This window comes from Mobula birostris, chromosome 2 (assembly GCF_030028105.1).
Source record: "Mobula birostris isolate sMobBir1 chromosome 2, sMobBir1.hap1, whole genome shotgun sequence".
In the NCBI taxonomy this organism is placed as follows: Eukaryota; Metazoa; Chordata; class Chondrichthyes; order Myliobatiformes; family Myliobatidae; genus Mobula; species Mobula birostris.
This window is the reverse complement of record NC_092371.1, coordinates 58,184,828-58,204,652: the sequence shown is the minus strand read 5'-3', so window position 1 is coordinate 58,204,652 and position 19,825 is coordinate 58,184,828. Positions and strand designations below refer to the sequence as shown.

General features: G+C 43.7%; 1 long non-coding RNA gene across 1 annotated transcript in view; it reads left to right on the top strand.

The window, feature by feature from the left end:
- The window catches only part of LOC140186867 (uncharacterized), a 75,785-nt gene that overhangs the window by 37,581 nt on the left and 18,379 nt on the right, over positions 1-19,825 (top strand). Inside the window, exons 2-3 of the long non-coding RNA XR_011882956.1 lie at positions 6,404-7,443; positions 10,025-10,186. This is a non-coding gene — a long non-coding RNA (uncharacterized lncRNA). The remainder of the gene's footprint in view (positions 1-6,403; positions 7,444-10,024; positions 10,187-19,825) is intronic.

Sequence of the window (19,825 nt, the reverse complement as noted above, 5' to 3'; positions counted from 1 at the left end):
ACCATCAATCATTCCACAGTCAAAATCAATTAGATCACATTTCTTCACCCATTCTGTTGCTTGGTCTGAACAACAACTGAATCTTTTGATCAAATTTGCATGCTTTTATGCAATGAGTTGCAGTCACATGATTGGCTGATTAGTTATTTGCCGGCTTATCTAATAAAGTGGCCATTGAGTGTAGTCTTATCATTAGGTTTAATGATCTATCTCAGCAAGCATTCCTCTTTTTTCCTAAAAGTATTTTACCATTTAGGATCACCCCAAAATGCAGAATAAACTTCGGCTTTTATCAGGTTGATCACCAACAAACTCAAGGCATCATCACCAGGACTGAGACCCAACTGTCGAGCTAACTCAGAAGCATTCTCCCTCCCTTCTTCTTGCACCCAAAGCAAATTTTCAACAAAATTCTTCTCTCATCTGTTCTGATTAATGCCTTTCACTTTATGTCTTTTCAGAACTCACATTGTTCATTCATCTCCTGCTCTCTCCAATCCATTTTCCCTGAACTATTGACTATTTATCTACTCTTAATGCACCATGATAGGGTAGAAGTGGTTCTTTTTGCACAGATATCAATATTCTCCCTTTCAAAGTACACATCTTCATCTGTTAAATTTAACTTGTCAGTACAAGCAAATAAATCCCCTTACTCCAACTAAAGTCCATGGCCATGCTGTCCTCATTGAAATCTGTGTGATTTTAATGCCACTCTCCAGCTGATTAAGGCTTTTGCTAGTGTCATAGGGAAACAAAGGCTATTTTCTTATATATATTCCACAATGTTGTGGTGAACCACCTTCTTTTACCTCCTTCTATTATATCTGTGCCTGAGAAGAGCATGGTGACCTGTCCTGATGACTATCACCCAGCAGCACTTGCATCCATTTGGAAGGTTGTTGATGAAATATATCAACTCTAGCCTGAGAAGTGACTTGGATCCACTCCAATTTGTCTAACGGAGCAATAGGCCCACAGCAGATGCTATCTCATTGGCTCTTCACTTAACCCTGGAACATCTGGACACCAAAGATGCATACATCTGGATGCTGTTTATTGACTACAGCTCAACAGCCTATACCGTCATTCCCTCAAAACTAATCAATAAGCCTTGAAGATGTATTGAGACCTTGGCCTCAATACCTCCTGGTGCAATTGGATCCTCAATTTCCATAGTTCCAGACCCCTGTCATGTTTAGATTGGCAACAACACTTTCTCCACAATCTCTATCAGCATAGGTGCACCAGAAGGCTGTGTGCTTAGTCCGCTGTTCTACTTGCTTTACACTTATGACTGTCTGGCTATGCACAGCTCCAAAGACATATTCAAGTTTGTCAATGACACCACTGTTGGAGGCCGGATCAAAGCTGGTCATAACTCAGCAATTGGGAGGGAGATTGAAAATATGGCTGAGTGATGCCATAACAACAACCTTTTACTCAATGTCAGCAAGACCAAGGAACTGATTATAGACTTTAGGAGAAGGAAACCAGAGGTCCATGAGTTAGTCCTCATCGGATGATCAGATGTGGAGAGGGTTAGCAACTTGAAATTTCTAGGTGTTATTATTTTGGAGGACCTGTTTTGGGCCCAGCATGAAAGTACGATTACTGCTACTTCCTGTGGAGTTTGTGGAGATTCAGAGTGACATTTAAATCTTTCAGAAATACCTATAGATGTGTAGTGGAGAGTATATTGACTGGCTGTATCATAGCTCTGTATGGAAACACCAATGCCCTTGAAAGGAAAATCCTACAAAAAGTAGTGGATACGGCCCAGTACATCATAGGAAAGCCCTCGCAACCATTGAGCACATCTACTTGATATGCTGTCACAGGAAAGCAGCATTCATGATCATGGATCCCTTCCAGAACATGCTCTCTTATTGCTGCTGCCATCACAAAGAAAGTGCACAGGTGTTAGGCCCCACTGAATCTCAGGATTCAGAAACAGTAATTACCCTTCAACTATCAGGCTTTTGAACCAAAGGGGATAACTTCATTTAACTCCACTTGCGCCATGATTGAAATATTCCCACAACCAATGGATTTACTATCAAGGATTCTTCATCTCATGTTCTTGATATGCATTGCTTATTTATTTATTATTACTTCTTTTTAAATTTGCACAGTTTGCAGTTCTGCACTCTGGTTGAACGCTCTAGTTTGGCAGTCTTTCACTGATTCTGTTATGGTTATTATTCTATAAATTTATTGAGTATATCCACAAGAAAATAAATATCAGGGTTGTATATGGAGACATACATGTACTTTGATAATAAAATTTACGTTGAACTTTGAACTTCTGAAGTCACTTTGCTGTTGGGAAGTGAGTCCATGTTTTACATTAATCATCAATGAAGTAATGGTGATGAATTTCCAAGTCAGGATGGTGTGTGACTTACAGGTGAGTTTACAGAATGCATTGTTCTCATGTCTCTGCTGCACCTGATTTTGGTGATACAGGTCATGGGACTGGCATGTGCTGCCAAAGTAGACTAGCTAAGTAACTTTTGCACATTACAGCCAAAGTTTGCTGGTTAAATGTAATGATGTATAGGATGATGAATCAACTGCCAATCAAAAGGACACCTTTGAGCTTCTTGAGTTTCTTGAAACTTCACTTATCTAAGTAAAGATAAGTACTTCATTTTACTCAGCCTTGCCGCAAGATACCTACCTACTCTTGTATCCACACTGTTTACGTACTTGACCCAAATGAACTTGTGGTCAATGGTGACCCTCGCAGAACTAATAAAATTATCATGATGGTAGAAAAATAGGATAGGCGGTCAGCAGTTCAGTAAAAATGGATTTAAGGGTGCAGGAGATGGGTCGAATGAACAATGTAACATCAGGCCTTTGTAATGGTTTTGGAGGTCAAAGTGTTGCAATGAACGATGCAAACCTAAATGCAGGACACAGGCACTGAGATTAAGTTAGGATGCAGATGCGAGCGTGAGTTTTGAATAGGAAACAGGAGTGAGTGCAGGAAAGCAGGAGGCAGGCAGAACTTATCTTGACACGGAACGTAGAAAGGAAAACGGCAGACAACACTTTTCTTAGCACGGAGAGACAGAGTTACACAGGTAAACCTCGGAACTGGAGAAGAATTTAGAAAACTTATCTTGACATGGAGAAACTGAGTTTCACAGGTAAATCTTGGTACTGAAGCAAAACTTAGAACACACAATCCTAGGTGGCCGGGAAATGTTAATTACCACATTGGCAAAACCAACGATCTGGCAACTAGTGGATGCAAAGCTGGGGTTCTTATGCTGCAGGTCTTGATGAAAACCAGGTGTGTTGACATCAAAGGAAATTAGGAGAACATGGGGAATTAACGTTCGGGACCGTGCTAGTTCCCCACCCTCATCGGGAGCCTCCAGGCGAACCACCAGGCTTGTCTGGATTGTCTCAATTGAAATCACGGATGAGAGAAGGGTCCAGGATGAAGGAGCGGGGAATCCAGGTGCACTCCTCAGGGCCGTATCCCTCCCAATTGACCAGGTACTGGAGACCCCTGCCTCGGCAGCACACATCCAGTATTTGCCAGACGGTGTACGCTGGGTAGTCGTCAATGATCTGGGCGGGTGGAGGGGGTTCAGCAGGAGGGCACAAAGGGCTGACAGACACAGGTTTCAGTTGGGAGACGTGGAACGTGGGATGAACCACCAAGGGTTGATGATGCTCTCAATTTCAAATGGTCTGAGGTAACAAAGGGTGACTTTCTTGGGTTCATTCTTGAGGGGGATGTCTTTTGAAGAAAGCCAAACCTTCTGACCAGGCCAGTAGTTGAGCGCAGGAATTTGATGGCGATCGGCAACCTCCGGTTGCGGTCAGCTGAGCGGAGCAGGGCCGAGTGTGCATCCTTCCAGACCTTGCAGCAGGGGTGGAGATGGGCCTGAACTGAAGGCACAGCAATGTCGTCTTCATGTGTGGGAAACAGAGGAGGTTGGTAATTGAGGGAGCATTCGAAGGGAGACATTCCGGTGGTATTGACTAGGGAGTTGTGGGCCTACTCTACTCAAGTGAGATGGGTGCTCCAGGATGACGGGTTGTTGGTGGATATGCAGCACAGTGCTGCTTCCAAATCCTGGTTTGCTCATCCTGTTTGACTGTTAGTCTGTGGATGGAAACCAGAAGACAGACTTACTGAGGCTCCAAGGGCTTGACAGAAGGATCTCCAGACTTGAAAGATAAACTGGGGGCCCCGGTCAGAAACAATGTCGGAGGGAATTTCATGAAGGCAGAAGACGTGATGGACAAGGAGGTTTGCTGTTTCACAGGCTGTAGGGAGTTTGGGAAGGGATATGAGGTACAAGGCTTTGGAGAAACGGTCCACCATGGTGAGTAAAGCAGTGTTACCATGTGAAGGGGGTAGTCCAGTAATGAAATCCAGAGCAATGTGGGACCAAGGGCGGCTAGGGACAGGTAGGGGACGAAGCAACCCAGGTGGTCGGTGGGGGGCTTTTCCGCGGACACATACAGAACAGGTAGAGACGAAGGAGTGAGTGTCAGCATCCCTGGAGGGCCACCAGAAATGTCTCTTCAGAAGGGACAGAGTTCGTTCGATTCCGGGATGGCAGGCAAAACGAGAAGTATGCCCCACTGAAGAACCTGAGACCGAACAGAGTCAAGCACGAAGAGGCGACCTGGGGGGTCCATTGCCTGGGTCAGGTTGGGTCTGTTGGGCCTCTTTGACTATGGATTCGATCTCCCAGGTGAGGGCAGCCACAACACAGGATGGTAGTAGGATGGTATCGGGTTTGGGAAGGCCCTCCTCGGAGACGTATTGACGAGAGAGAACATCTGGCTTCCCATTCTTGGAACCAGGACGATAGGTGAGGGTGAATTTGAAATGGCTAAAAGATAATGCCCAATGGGCTTGGCAGGAATTAAGGCATTTAGCGGTTTGGATGTATGCCAGGTTCTTATGGTCTGTCCAGACGATGAATGGATGTTCAACTCCCTCCAGCCAGTGCCTCCACTCCTCCAAGGCAAGTTTGACGGCCAGCAACTCCCGGTTCCCAGCGTTGTAGTTCCGTTCAGCGGGGGGTGGATGGCGAGGGAAGAAGGCACAAGGATGGAGCTTTTGGTCTGGGACAGAGTGTTGGGAAAGGACCGCTTCCACCCTAGAGTCAGAGGCATCGACTTCCACAATGAATTGACGAGAGGGTCAGGTTGGACCAGGATGGGAGCGGAGGTGAAATGCCTCTTCAGCTTCGAGAAGGCTGAGTCAGCTTCGGGGGCCCAGTGAAAAGGGTTTGCAGGAGAGGTGAGTTGAGTAAGGGGTGCTGCCACCCAGCTGTAATCCCTGATGAAGCGATGGTAGAAGTTTGCGAACCCCAGAAATCACTGGAGTTGCTTGAGCGTCGTGAGTTTTGGCCACTCAGCCACTGCCCAGACCTTTTCGGGATCCGCCCTCACTTGTCCGCTCTCAATGATGTACCCCAGGAAACTGACAGAACAGGCATGGAACTCGCACTTCTCTGCCTTAATGAATAGCTTGTTCTCCAAAAGCCTCTGCAGAACCTGACGGACATGGTGGGTGTACTCCTGAAGACTGCAGGGAGAAGATTAGGATGTTGTCCAAATACACAAAAACAGAATGGTTAATAAGGTCCCTATGGACATTGTTTACCAGGACTTGGAAGATGGAGATGGCGGGGGCATTGGTGAGACCGAATGGCATGACCAGATATTCAAAATGACCGAGGGGGGTGTTAAAAGCTGTTTTCCATTCATTTCCCTCCCTTATCCTGACCAGATGATAGGCACTCCACAGGTCCAACTTAGAGAAAATTGTGACTCCGTGAAGGGGCTTGAAAGCAGAGTTGATAAGGGACAGGAGATACTTTTTCTTTATGGTGATGTTATTCAGGCCGTGGTAGTCAATGCAGAGGCATAGTGAGCCATTTTTCTTCCCCACAAAGAAGAAACCTGTGCCTACAGGGGAAGATGAGTGTTGGATAATGCCAGCCGCAAGAGATTCATTTAGGTATGCCTCCATTGCTTCCCTTTCTGGGTCGGGACAGGTTGTACAGCCGACTGGTGGGTAGAGAGGCTCCGGAGAGAAGGTCAATTGTGCAATCGTAAGGGCAATGTGGAGGCAGGGAAAGAGACTGTTGCTTGCTAAATACTTCTCCCAGATCGTGATACTCTACTGAAACCTTGGATAAGTCGGGGGTTTCAGAGGCAGACGAGGTCACAGTGACCTCCACTGGGGAAAGGGCTGACTGTAGACAAGTGGAATGGCAGAACGAACTCCAGCTGACTAGCTTCCTAGTGGACCAGTCAATGTGGGGGTTATGACGGCTTAACCAGGGGTAACCAAGAACTATAGGGGCTTGAGGAGAGGAAATTAAATTGAATTGTACCGGTTCTTGATGTTTTCCAGAGAGAAGGAGAGACTGCGGTGGTGTGCAATGCGTGACTCAGGCCAGGAGTCTACTGTCCAGTGGTCAGGCTTCCAGGGGGGTTCTCAATGGCTCACGAGGAATTCCAGCTTGGAAAGCTAAGTTTTCATCCAAAAAGTTTTCCTCAGCGCCGGAGTCCACTAGTGCTGACAGAGGCAGGGACTGTTGGTTGTAACACAAAGTGGCTTGAAGCTGTATCCGGGGTCGGGGGACGAAAGGGAATGTTGTCTGGCTCACCAGGGTTCCCCTTTCTACTGGTGAGCCTTCCCTTTTGGCCAAAGGGGACAGGTAGCACGGAAGTGGCCTGACTGGCCACAATATAGACACTCACCTGCTCTCAATCTCCGGAGTCGTTCAGCAGGAGAAAGGCAGTTCTGTCCTGGCTGCATGGGTTCCTCTCCCGGGGTGGTGGAAACAGCAGGACTGGGAGCTACTCTAGGAGCAGGAGGAAGACAGAGGCTTGTTCTTGCAGGAGGTGGTAATGAGTGCTGAGGAGTGGCCAAAGGTGGTGGACGACCAGTTCTTACTCTGTGGCGTTTTCAGAGGTGATTGTCCAACCTGGTGGCTAGGGAGATCAGGAAATCCAGGCTGTCATTGTTGTCTCTTGCCGCCAACTTGTCTTTTACCATGTCGCTGAGACCATTCCGAAATACCCCTTGGAGTGCCTCATTGTTCCACCCTGAGTCGGCCGCTAACATCCAGAACTACGGAATATTTGGCAACACTGTGTGAGCCCTGGTAGAGAGTGAGTAGATGCTGGGCGGTGTTTTTATCAGGGATGGGGTGGTCAAAGATCTTTCTCATTTCAGCGATAAAGGTGGCGAAGGAAGAGCAGATATCCGGTTCGTTATCCAAAACAGCTGTGGCCCACGCTAAGGCACTTCCCCACAGCAACCCCATGATATAAGCAATCTTTGACTTATCTGTGGAGTACATGGAAGACTGCTGTTCGAACACCAAGGAGCACTGAAGAAGGAAGGCCCACACTTTCCCAAATCTCCAGTGTAGTGCTCCGTTTCAGGTAAGTGAGGCTCTCTTGGCAGGGGTGTTGCTGACAGGTAAGGGGTTGCCACTACAGGCTGTCTGGGCTGGTTAGACAGGGTTCCAGGAGTGGGTTGAGTAAAATGAGTGGATACATGGTTCACCTGGTCACCGGTCTGCGTGACGTGAGCAGACAGGGAACGGTGGTTCTCCATGACCTCCCGGAGGAGTAGGTCGTGCTGTCCCAGTAGGGAACCCTGGCTGGTGAGGGCTTGTTGAAGGGTATCCGTGTCCGCTGGGTCCATGGTGGCCAGATCGTTCTGTTGCAATGAATGAGGTGAAACCAAACGCAGGACATAGGCATGGAGATTGAGTTAGGATGCAGATGCGGGTGTGAGCATTGAATGGCAAACTGGAGGTAGTGAACTGGAGTAGAACTTAGAAAACTGATCTTGACACGGAGAGACAGAGTTTCACAGATAAATCTCGGTACTGAAGCAAAACTTAGAACACACAATCCTAGGCAGCCGGGAAACGATAATTACCACACTGGCAAAACCAACGATCTGGCAACTAGTGGGTGCAAAGCCAGGGTTCTTATGCTGCGGGTCTTGATGAAAGCCAGGTGTATCACCATCAAAGGAAATTAGGAGAAAATGGGGAATTAACGGTGGGGACCATGACACAAAGTTGGATAGATAGACTCTCTCTTTTTGGAAACTATATCACATGGCATATTGTGGCATCACTGTTATTTTTCATTTATAACTTCAAACCTGAACCATATCAAAATCATGGACTACTTTAAAAACGCAAACAACAGGAATTCTGCAGATGCTGGAAATTCAAGTAACACACATCAAAGTTGCCGGTGAAGGCAGCAGGCCAGGCAGCATCTCTAGGAAGAGGTACAGTCGACGTTTCAGGCCGAGACCCTTCTCAGGACTAACTGAAGGAAGAGCTAGTAAGAGATTTGAAAGTGGGAGGGGGAGGGGGAGATCGAAAATGATAGGAGAAGACAGGAGGGGGAGGGATGGAGCCAAGAGCTGGACAGGTGATTGGCAAAGGGGATATGAGAGGATCATGGGACAGGAGGCCCAGGGAGAAAGACAAGGTGGGGGGGGGGAACCCAGAGGATGGGCAAAGGGTATAGTTAGAGAGACAGAGGGAGAAAAAGGAGAGTGAGAGAAAGAATGTGTGTATAAAAATAAATAATGGATGGGGTACGAGGGGGAGGTGGGGCATTAGCGGAAGTTAGAGAAGTCAATGTTCATGCCATCAGGTTGGAGGCTACCCAGAAGGAATATAAGATGTTGTTCCTCCAACCTGAGTGTGGCTTCACCTTTACAGTAGAGGAGGCTGTGGATAGACATGTCAGAATGGGACTGGGATGTGGAATTAAAATGTGTGGCCACTGGGAGATCCTGCTTTCTCTGACGGACAGAGTGTAGGTGTTTTAATTCCACATACCATTGACTTCTCTAATTTCCGTTAATACCCCACCTCCCCCTCATACCCCATCCGTTATTTATTTTTGTACACACATTCTTTCTCTCACTCTCCTTTTTCTCCCTCTGTCCCTCTAACTATACCCCTTGCCCATCCTCTGGTTCCCCCCCCCACTTGTCTTTCTCCCTGGACCTCCTGTCCCATGATCCTCTCATATCCCCTTTGCCAATCACCTGTCCAGCTCTTGGCTCCATCCCTCCCCCTCCTGTCTTCTCCTATCATTTTGGATCTACCCCTCCCCCTCCCACTTTCAAATCTGTTACTAACTCTTCCTTCAGTTAGTCCTGACGAAGCGTCTCGGACTGAAACGTCAACTGTACCTCTTCCTAGAGATGCTGTCTGGCCTGCTGCGTTCACCAGCAACTTTGATGTGTGTTTGATGGACCACTTTACTTTGTGGGAATGACAAATAGAGTTAAATATGAGGGAACATTACATTTTTGATGGAAAGAAGGTTACTAGTGAAGCAGCTGAAGACTATTAATCTCATGACTTTATCCTGAGGAACTCCCGTCATGTGCCAAGGTGTTAAAAGTCTACTTTAATGAGCAGCTGGGTTGTGACTGGGATCTCCCCAACTCACCCTGCTGAATATTTCCTGTTGCTGGCTTGGTGTTGGTTTCCTCCTGGTATCAAGGACCTGGTTTAGGAAGAGTTACTGGAGAGGAGAAATGCCACAAAAGACAGTATAGGGAAACATGAGTGATTGATGTAGGAAATATACTTTAAAACAGAATAGTACAGCAAAACCCATGGACCCAGTTATTATGAAACATAATGCTATAATGAATTATTAGGATATTAAGAACGGATGAATTACGATGTTTCAGAAAGCATTCCTCATTCCTTCTTCTCCCTCTGTGGAGACTGATGAAATCAACTCAGCACCATCATCTCAATAAGGAAAAGGCAATAAATTCTGTAAGTGACAAAGATGTGTACATGCCATTGATGAATGAAAACTCTTGCCAATGATATGTACAACTTTAGGGCTGTATTTTGAGATTTCTGCTTTATCTGATGACCATTAACCCTTAGTTCTACATCAACTTTTAAATGAACTGAGGATTTAATATTTTCTTGTTTCTGTTACATGTTGTTTGCTCTTTCAGAGTCAGAATTGGAATCAGGCTCATCAAGTGCTGATGAACGGTCTCGGCCAGAAACATCGGCTGTTTTTCCTTTCCATAGATGCTGCCTGACCTGTTGAGTCCTCGAGCATTTTGCATGCGTTACTCTGGATTTCCAGCTTCTGCAGAGTCTCTTGTGTTCAGGTGTGTTATCACAGACATGTGGTGTGGCAGCAGTACAATGCAATATATAAAAATTACTGTATGCTGCAATAAATAAAGAAACACAAATAAATAACTCTATAGTGCAGAGGAGGAATAGTGAGATTGTGTTCACCATGTATCTTTCTGTTCTTTTTCTATCATTTTCTGTATTAATTTATATTTCCAATATTTGATTTTCTTAACATAGAACATAGATCAGAACAGCACAACACAACACAGGAACCATGATGTCTGTACCAACCATACTGCTAGCTTACAATAATCCCTCTGCCCGCTCATGGTCCATGTCCCACCGTTACGCCCCCATTCCCTGCCTGTTCATGTTGCTATCATATCTACATTCCTAGCACCTCCCACTTTCTTTGTGAAAAAACTGCCCCATAAATATTCCCCTCTCAGCTTAATATTATGCCCTCCGGTATTCCACTATTGGAAAATGACTCTGACTACCTACCCTGCCTCTCATACCTTTATATATTTCTGTCAGGTCACTCCTCAATCTCTGACACTCCAGAAGGAAAAAAAGGCATGCAAGCTTGTCCAACCCAACAACTGAAGATTGTTTCACTCACATTTCAAATAGACTTGGACTTAGGAACCTATCCAGCTCAGATTCAAATTCCAATGCATCCGAATTAGCCACACTCTTAAACAAATGATGCATGTTCGGGATGCTGTTAGCTTGCTTCTATTGCTTGCATGATGTGTTTTTTTTCCCACTTTTTTTCTCTGCGCAGTGATATTTTGTCTTTTTTTAAATTGGGTTATTTGAAGTTCTTGCTTTGTGGCTGCCTGTAAGCAGACACACTTCAAGATGTATGACTTATACCTTCTTTGATAATAAATCTGCTTTGAATCTTTGAATGACTTTTCAAAATTCATTATAGCATGCTATTTCCCTGACTGCTTTTGTTGAAAAAATGAAAAATGAATGCCACATGAACCAGTTACATATATGTTCACCAACATTTTGTTATTTCTGCAGCTCTATCATGAATTTAATCCATATCTAAATAACATAAATGTATTTTTTATGAATACCATGGTTACTTCTACACCAAATACAAAAATAAAAGTTATAGAATCTGGAATAAGCATTAAGACAAATGCCAATAAAAAAAATCTAATTCCCATTAACTAACTGAATATTTATTTTAAATATGTACGTAGTGTGCATTTGCTATGAGCATTCACTCTATAAAGATTTCACTCTAACTTTGTTTCTCTTCTCGCGCTGATCTTCATCTCTGTCTCCACTTTTCTTCCCTATCTCACCTGGACTATTGATTGGGAGGAAGTTACCAGATCTGGAATTTAATATTTGGAGGAAGTACATAATACACAAGATTTTATGAAAATAATTGTAAACACAAGCAAGTTTTTCCCCTTTTGAATCTTTCAGATATATTTTCGATTATGCGCATTGTTTAAACTTAAAACTTAAAAACCAAAAAATAATTAACTAAAAAGATCAGTGTTTCCTTGTTTTTTTTTGCTGGTCTGAACTTAGCACAAGAGTAAGCATACTAAAAAGGAAATGCTGTAAAAAGAAGAACTTCTGCAAAGAAGGAAGTTAAATCTAAAATTATAGCTGTGGGTCGTACATTTTGCTGTGCTCAGTTATAATGTTCTAATGTGGAATAAATGGAAATCTGCAATGTCAGGCGACTTGGTGAACAAGAGATTATAAGGACACAGAAGGTTCTATGGGTCACATGAACTACTCTGGTCTCCTTGTTCAGCAAGATTGTATGATTGCCCTGATGTACCAAGATTTTCAGCAAAATTAAATAAACATACTGGCCATTCTTATCTAAACTGAAAGCAAATCATTGTTTTGATATATAGAGAAATTTTTATTCTGTAACTTCCTTTAAGATACGCTGAAAAGAGTTATGCACATTTAGCATATCGAAAAATACTTAATGAACCATGAAAGTTGTGTATTTGGATAATTGGAATATACTTGACAAATGTTAAATCCGTAAAGTAATTGTCAATATTGCTGAGACTATTATATTTTTATTAGATATATATAATGTGACAATAATATAAAAAAGCAATAGTGTTTGCTTGCTTCATTAATAGTTAACTAAAACAGAACAATGCTTCTTGTAAATGGACTGAGATGTCTGTAAGTCTAATTTTAACAGTCAGACAGGGTAGAGGAATTAAACCAGCTGTGGTGAAGTTGCTTCTCTATTAATACTTTGCTGCCTTTGCTAACACCCTTTGCTAGATGGCCTGATTCCTGATAAGGGTGCTTTGTTAGCTGAAGAACCACAGTACAGCTTGAGGGAAAGCTGAGCAAAGCCTGCCTCGATATACTTTGTAACTTTTGAATACGGCACAGAGATTGGTGGAGTTGTGGACATTGCATTGAGCTATCAAGGATTATGGCAGAACATAGATCAGTTATACATATGGGTGGAGAAATGGCAGATGGAGTTTAAGTGTGAGGTGCTGCACTTTGTGAGGTCTAATGCAAGGTGAAAGTATATAGGATCCTTAGCAGCATGGATGTACAGATTGTTATTGGGGTCCAAGTCAAATATTCACCAGAAATGGCTGGTAATGCTTATGAGGTATACTTGGCTTCATTCATCAAGACATTAGAGTATAAGAATAAGAAAATCCTCTTGCAGCTATATAAAACTTTGGTTAGAAACACTTAGAATATTGTGTGAAATTTTGGTCACCCTGTTACAGGAACGATGTGGAGTCTTTGGAAGGGGTACAGAAGAGGTTTATTTACCAGGATGCTGTCTGAACTATACGGAGAGATTGCACAAAGTTGTGGAGTGCTGGAGGTTAAGGGGATATTTGATTGTGGTTTATCAGATTATGAGAGCCACAGATAGAGTAGACAGTCAGAACAGTTTCTTTCTCTAGGCTAGAAGTGTTATGCACTAGAGGACATACATTTAAGGTGGTGGTGAGGAGAAGGGAGGAGTTTAAAGGAGATGTGCAGGGCAAGCTTCTTATAGTGAGAGTGGCATGTGTCTGGACCTGGCTACAGGAGTGGTGGAAGCAGATATGATAGGCTCTTTGACACACGAATATGCAGGGAGTGGAGGAATGTGGATTGTTTACAGAAAGTAGAGTATTAATTTAATTTGGCATAGTGTGTGGGCCTGTTCTTGTGCAGTACCCTCCTACACTTCCTGTATGGTTATGAAGAGGAGGTAGACTCATAAATGTAAATTGTAATGCCAAGCCTATGGTCTCTGGATGCAAATCCAACTAGCTAGGAACAATATTTCTCTTATCTCATTATCAGCATGTAATACCAAAATTACAATATTGCAGATGAAATTAAAAACATATCTAGAAATGCTATAAATCTGATATAAAAATAGAGACTGCTGGAAACACAGCCAGTTAGGCAGCAACTGCAGAAAGACTGACAGAGTTAACCCTTCCGTTCAGTCGATCTGGAACGTTACTTTTGTTTCTCTTTCTATGGTTGCTGCCTGACATGGCTAAGTGTTTAATGTATCTTCTGTTCTTATGTCATTTTGCAGAGTTTACCATTTGTTGAAATGGGATATGTGATAGCTTTGATAACCTCCACGATTTATAGAGGTTGGAAGGTATAATTTATGGCATGGTCAGAAGCTATCCAGATAATGGAATTAGTTTAATTTGCACAGATTTCTCATATTCCTTGATCATGTTTTGTTTTACCCACTGGTCCATCATTTTGAATATCAATGAAGTTTCTGGCAAAGGCTCTGACTTTTGCTTTACTTTAATCTTTTTAGTTATGTTTAAATGCTATTCTGTGTTTTCAGTTGACTATGTCTTTTAATGTTTGTAAACACAAAATACTCTGCAGATGCTGGGGTTCGAAGCAACACGCACAACATGCTGGAGGAACTCAGCAGGTCAGGCAGCATCCGTGGAAACGAACAGTCAACGTTTCGAGCCGAGACCCTTCATCAGGACATCCTGACGAAGGGTCTCGGCTTGAAACGTTGATTGTTCGTTTCCACGGATGCTGCCCAACCTGCTGAGTTCCTCCAGCATGTTGTGCGTGTTGCTTTCAATATTTGAATAGCTTTCTTATTTTAAAATTCTTAATTTAAAAAGTATTTAATTATGTTTTCAAATATCCGTCAGCTAGATGTAAAATCAATAATAGCTTTGAAAAAAGACAAAGCTCTGCCTTTCGCTTCAATTGAGGACATTATGAGGGTGGAGCCATTGCATTAATGGCTTATTGCAGGTTGAAGAAGGAAAATAAAACAGACTTCTCAATCCACTCCAAGTATGCATGAGCAGGCAGTGACTGTGAGGGATCCTGATCTGGACTGTATCAGTACTTAAAAGCACCTTTTATAATCTTCGACACTAATTGGTCTCCAAACCTGTAGTGTTCCAACAAAGCGATTTTCTCATAGTTTTATTTCCTTATGTTTGGCAAAGTTCAGGTGGGTTTAAGTAGAATCCTTCCGAAGTCTCATGGGGACCATTTGTTAGCCTTCTGAAAATGGAAATAGGGATTGCAATGTCGAATATGATGCAAGCAGCACACCAGTTTTTTGCTGTCAGTTTATTGTATTGATTGCTGCATGTAGCCAGTGCCAAACATTGTTCTCATTAGCTGTATGCTTCAGCAGGAGAGCTGAATATCATTGCTAAGGCAATGTTTAAACATAGCCTTCTCTGCTTAAAGCTAGCCAACAATTGTTAAAGGGAAGGTGCATGGTGACGCTGGAGAAGCCAAGACCAAAGCTGTACAGCAAAGGACAATATGGCAAAGAGCACTTGTTAGGCTTTTCCAGAATCATGTGTTTCTTTAACATGTGAGACATAAGGAAATTATTAGCTTTAAGTGTGCAATTAATGGGAACCCTGCTATAAAATCAGCTTCATGTGCAAATGGATCCCAGAATCTGCTGCTTCTGCATACTTCTGATAGGCCTTAATTGCGAGTTAGTAAACTCCTTTATCAGGATGGCATCCAGCACACCACACAACATAAGTGTTTGCATACATACTGCAGATTACATTTCTGAGACCTAAGAGGAAGTGTATTGTTAAACAATGAATGGATTAGTTTTTCTCCCACCCCAGCTCCACGGATCGAAAACACCAGAACAGTCCTCTCAAAGACCCTCCAGCATAAAGATATATGGCATTGGCTTAGCTCCAAGAATGAGAATGCAGTGCCACAATATTTAATAACCTTTTACAAGTGGTCAAGACAAGTGAGTGCATTTTCAGATGGTGCATGTGATTAGTTGATACACTAACCTCTCTGAGAGCTCATTCATCACACCCCCTATCACTCAACAACCATCAACCCCTATCAATGAAACATATCTAGCATTTACATCCTTCACTTGCCTCTCACATGGTTTCCACTGGATGCAAGTGTCACACCAGTGACCTACAGCTTTCGCAAACTGCCAGTAATTCAACCATAAAAGCATCGCGTCATCCAAATGCAGAGCCTAACACTCACACAGTTTCCCCTTTCTCTCAAGAAGCTTTGAAGTCAGTATGGAGTCTTTCAGTTCCTGTTACTCTCCTGTCAGTGGACAGTTGAAACACAAGACAAACATGGAAAGCATCAAACACTTGTAGAACTTTAGCGACAGACAGAGAAATAAACCAGTAAACAATAAGAATGTGTACGACTGTGCCTCTAAATAGCTAGTTTAGGGGGCCGGAGGGTAGAATTGCTTCCTTGTGTTTAATTCATGTGCAGAATAGAGAGGCATCAGCTGGAGTGCGTAGATCCAGATTGGTATTGTCCATTGACTGATGGCGTGATCTGCCATCTCCACATACTTGATAATGATTATAAGTGTGTGCTCATAGCCAGTTTATAATGTGCCATTCTGCCTGTTATACATTGGCAGGGTGCATCATAACAGCAAGCCCAGCATCAGCTGTTGGTTACGACATTGTTCCAATATTCATTATCCTTCCTCAAGTTTGAAGTTTCATACAGCTCATCTTTATCTAACTGAACGCTTTTTGTTCTATCATTTGTCTGGCAGATGCCTAACTTGCACTAGAAATAATATCTGGTCGGAAGTTCCGTGAAAGTGCATGTGAATCTATATCCTTTGAAGTTTAGAAGAACGAAAGGTGATCTTACTGAAACGTTCAAGATCCTTGAGGGGTGTGATTGGTTAAATGCTGAGATATTTACACTAGTTGGAGAATCTCAAACAAGGGGATGTAGTTAATAGATTAAGGGGCATTTTGGAAGTTTGGAAAATTGAGGGTATAAGGGAACTGGCACAAAAGAGTGGGTGATACTTGGAGCAGATCAACCATGGTTACACTGAGTGACCCAATCCTGATCCTGTTTTCTGATTGGCTTATGCCATAACCGACTGTATTAGCTATTCAATACATTAGATTTGCATGTCTGGAAGGGGCGAGTAGTAAATTAGATAGTTTTTAAAGTAGAAATTACATATAGTGATGAGCTTTGTGATGTCATGTTGTCCCAAAGCATTGTGAACCAATGGTATGGTTTTGAACCAGACTTAACAGCAGTAATTAGGAAAGCAGGATTTGGAGATAATTCCAGAGGAATTGAAATTGAGCAGTGGAGTCCCAAAATATTCAATTCATTGTTTATATCAATGAATTGTACCTAACTAAATAAAATAACCTAGGGGGAGTAGCGTTAAAAAGTTTGACCAATGATGCCCTTGATCTGAAACGTTGTCTCTATGCCTGTTGAAACAACTAAACTGCAGAGCACTTTCACCTGGTTTTGTTTTTAAACTAACACACATCAAAGTTGCTGGTGAACGCAGCAGGTCAGGCAGCATCTCTAGGAAGAGGTACAATCAACATTTCAGGCCGAGACCCTTCGTCAGGACTAACTGAAGGAAGAGTTAGTAAGAGATTTGAAAGTGGGAGAGGGAGGGGGAGATCGAAAATGATAGGAGAAGACAGGAGGGGGAGGGATGGAGCCAAGAGCTGGACAGGTGATTGACAAAGGGGATATGAGAGGATCATGGGACAGGAGGTCCGGGAAGAAAGATGATGGGGGGGAACCCAGGGGATGCGCAAGGGGTATAGTCAGAGGGACAGAGGGAGAAAAAGGAGAGAGAGAGAAAGAATGTGTGTATATAAATAAATAACGGATGGGGTACAAGGGGGATGTGGGGCATTAGCGGAAGTTAGAGAAGTCAATGTTCATGCCATCAGGTTGGAGGCTGCCCAGACAAAATATAAGGTGTTGTTCCTCCAACCTGAGTGTGGCTTCATCTTTACGGTAGAGGAGGCCGTGGATAGACATGTCAGAATGGGAATGGGATGTGGAATTAAAATGTATGGCCACTGGGAGATCCTGCTTTCTCTGGCAGACAGAGCGTAGGTGTTCAGCAAAGCAGTCTCCCAGTCTGTGTCGGGTCTCACCAATATATAGAAGGCCATATCGGGAGCACCGGACGCAGTATATCACCCCAGCCGACTCACAGGTGAAGTGTCACCTCACCTGGAAGGACTGTCTGGGGCCCTGAATGGTGGTGAGGGAGGAAGTGTAAGGGCATGTGTAGTGCTTGTTCCGCTTACATGCCCTTACACTTCCTCCCTTACCACCATTGGTGAGCCCCAACACAGACTGGGAGACCACTTTGCTGAACACCTACGCTCTGTCCGCCAGAGAAAGCAGAATCTCCCAGTGGCCACACATTTTAATTGCACATCCCATTCCCATTCTGACTTGTCTATCCACGGCCTCCTCTACTGTAAAGATGAAGCCACACTCAGGTTGGAGAAACAACACCTTATATTCCGTCTGGGTAGCCTCCAACCTGATGGCATGAACATTGACTTCTCTAACTTCCGCTAATGCCCCACCTCCCCCTCGTACCCCATCCATTATTTATTTTTATATACATATTCTTTCTCTCACTCTCCTTTTTCTCCCTCTGTCCCTCTGACTATACCCCTTGCCCATCCTCCGGGTTCCCCCCCCACCGTCTTTCTCCCCGGACCTCCAGTCCCATGATCCTCTCATAACCCCTTTGCCAATCACCTATCCAGCTCTTGGCTCCATCCCTCCCCCTCCTGTCTTCTCCTATCATTTCAGATCTCCCCCTCCCCCTCCCACTTTCAAATCTCTTACTCACTCTTCCTTCAGTTAGTCCTGACGAAGGGTCTCGGCCTGAAACGTCGACTGTACCTCTTCCTAGAGATGCTGCCTGGCCTGCTGCATTCACCAGCAACTTTGATGTGTGTTGCTTGAATTTCCAGCATCTGCAGAATTCCTGTTGTTTTTGTTTTTAAACTAGGTTTACATTATGTATGCTTAATTAGTTTTGTTAGTTATTATTTGCATTTTCGTTATACTGTATTGCACATGGGCATGCTGAAGCATTTTATGGTGTCTATCTCATAACCTGTGGTGGAATCTTTAAAGTAATCCACAGGTATAACCTGGCATCAGTCAAAGAGTCAGAGGGCAAGTTCCTCTGCAGTTGTTGGTGATTGGTTGTTCTGCTTGTGGAAAGGTCAAGTTTTCTCAAAGTCAGCAGAACTGTAGGATGTATCAGACTTTGATTTCAGAGTCCTTTATATTAACAGATTTTCCAGTGGAGATTTTTTGAGATGAAGTATGATAAATAAACCATTTCAGCATACATTACACCTGCATTTAAGGTGACCTGGTTGGTAGTAAACATATATCTACATAAGGTTTGTCTGATGAATCTCATAGAATTTTTTGAGGATGTAACTAGTAGAGTGGATAGGGGAGAACCAGTGGATGTGGTATATTTGGATTTTCAAGAGGCTTTTGACAAGGTCCCACACAGGAGATTAGTGTGGAAACTTAAAGCACACGGTATTGGGGGTAAGGTATTGGTGTGGGTGGAGAATTGGTTAGCAGACAGGAAGCAAAGAGTGGGAATAAACGGGACCTTTTCAGAATGGCAGGCGGTGACTAGTGGGGTACCGCAAGGCTCAGTGCTGGGACCCCAGTTGTTTACAATATATATTAATGACTTGGATGAGGGAATTAAATGCAGCATCTCCAAGTTTGCGGATGATACGAAGCTGGGTGGCAGTGTTAGCTGTGAGGAGGATGCTAAGAGGATGCAGGGTGACTTGGATAGGTTGGGTGAGTGGGCAAATTCATGGCAGATGCAATTTAATGTGGATAAATGTGAAGTTATCCACTTTGGTGGCAAAAATAGGAAAACAGATTATTATCTGAATGGTGGCCAATTAGGAAAAGGGGAGGTGCAACGGGACCTGGGTGTCATTATACACCAGTCATTGAAAGTGGGCATGCAGGTACAGCAGGCGGTGAAAAAGGCGAATGGTATGCTGGCATTTATAGCGAGAGGATTCGAGTACAGGAGCAGGGAGGTACTACTGCAGTTGTACAAGGCCTTGGTGAGACCACACCTGGAGTATTGTGTGCAGTTTTGGTCCCCTAATCTGAGGAAAGACATCCTTGCCATAGAGGGAGTACAAAGAAGGTTCACCAGATTGATTCCTGGGATGGCAGGACTTTCATATGAAGAAAGAATGGATGAACTGGGCTTGTACTCATTGGAATTTAGAAGATTGAGGGGGGATCTGATTGAAACGTATAAGATCCTAAAGGGATTGGACAGGCTAGATGCAGGAAGATTG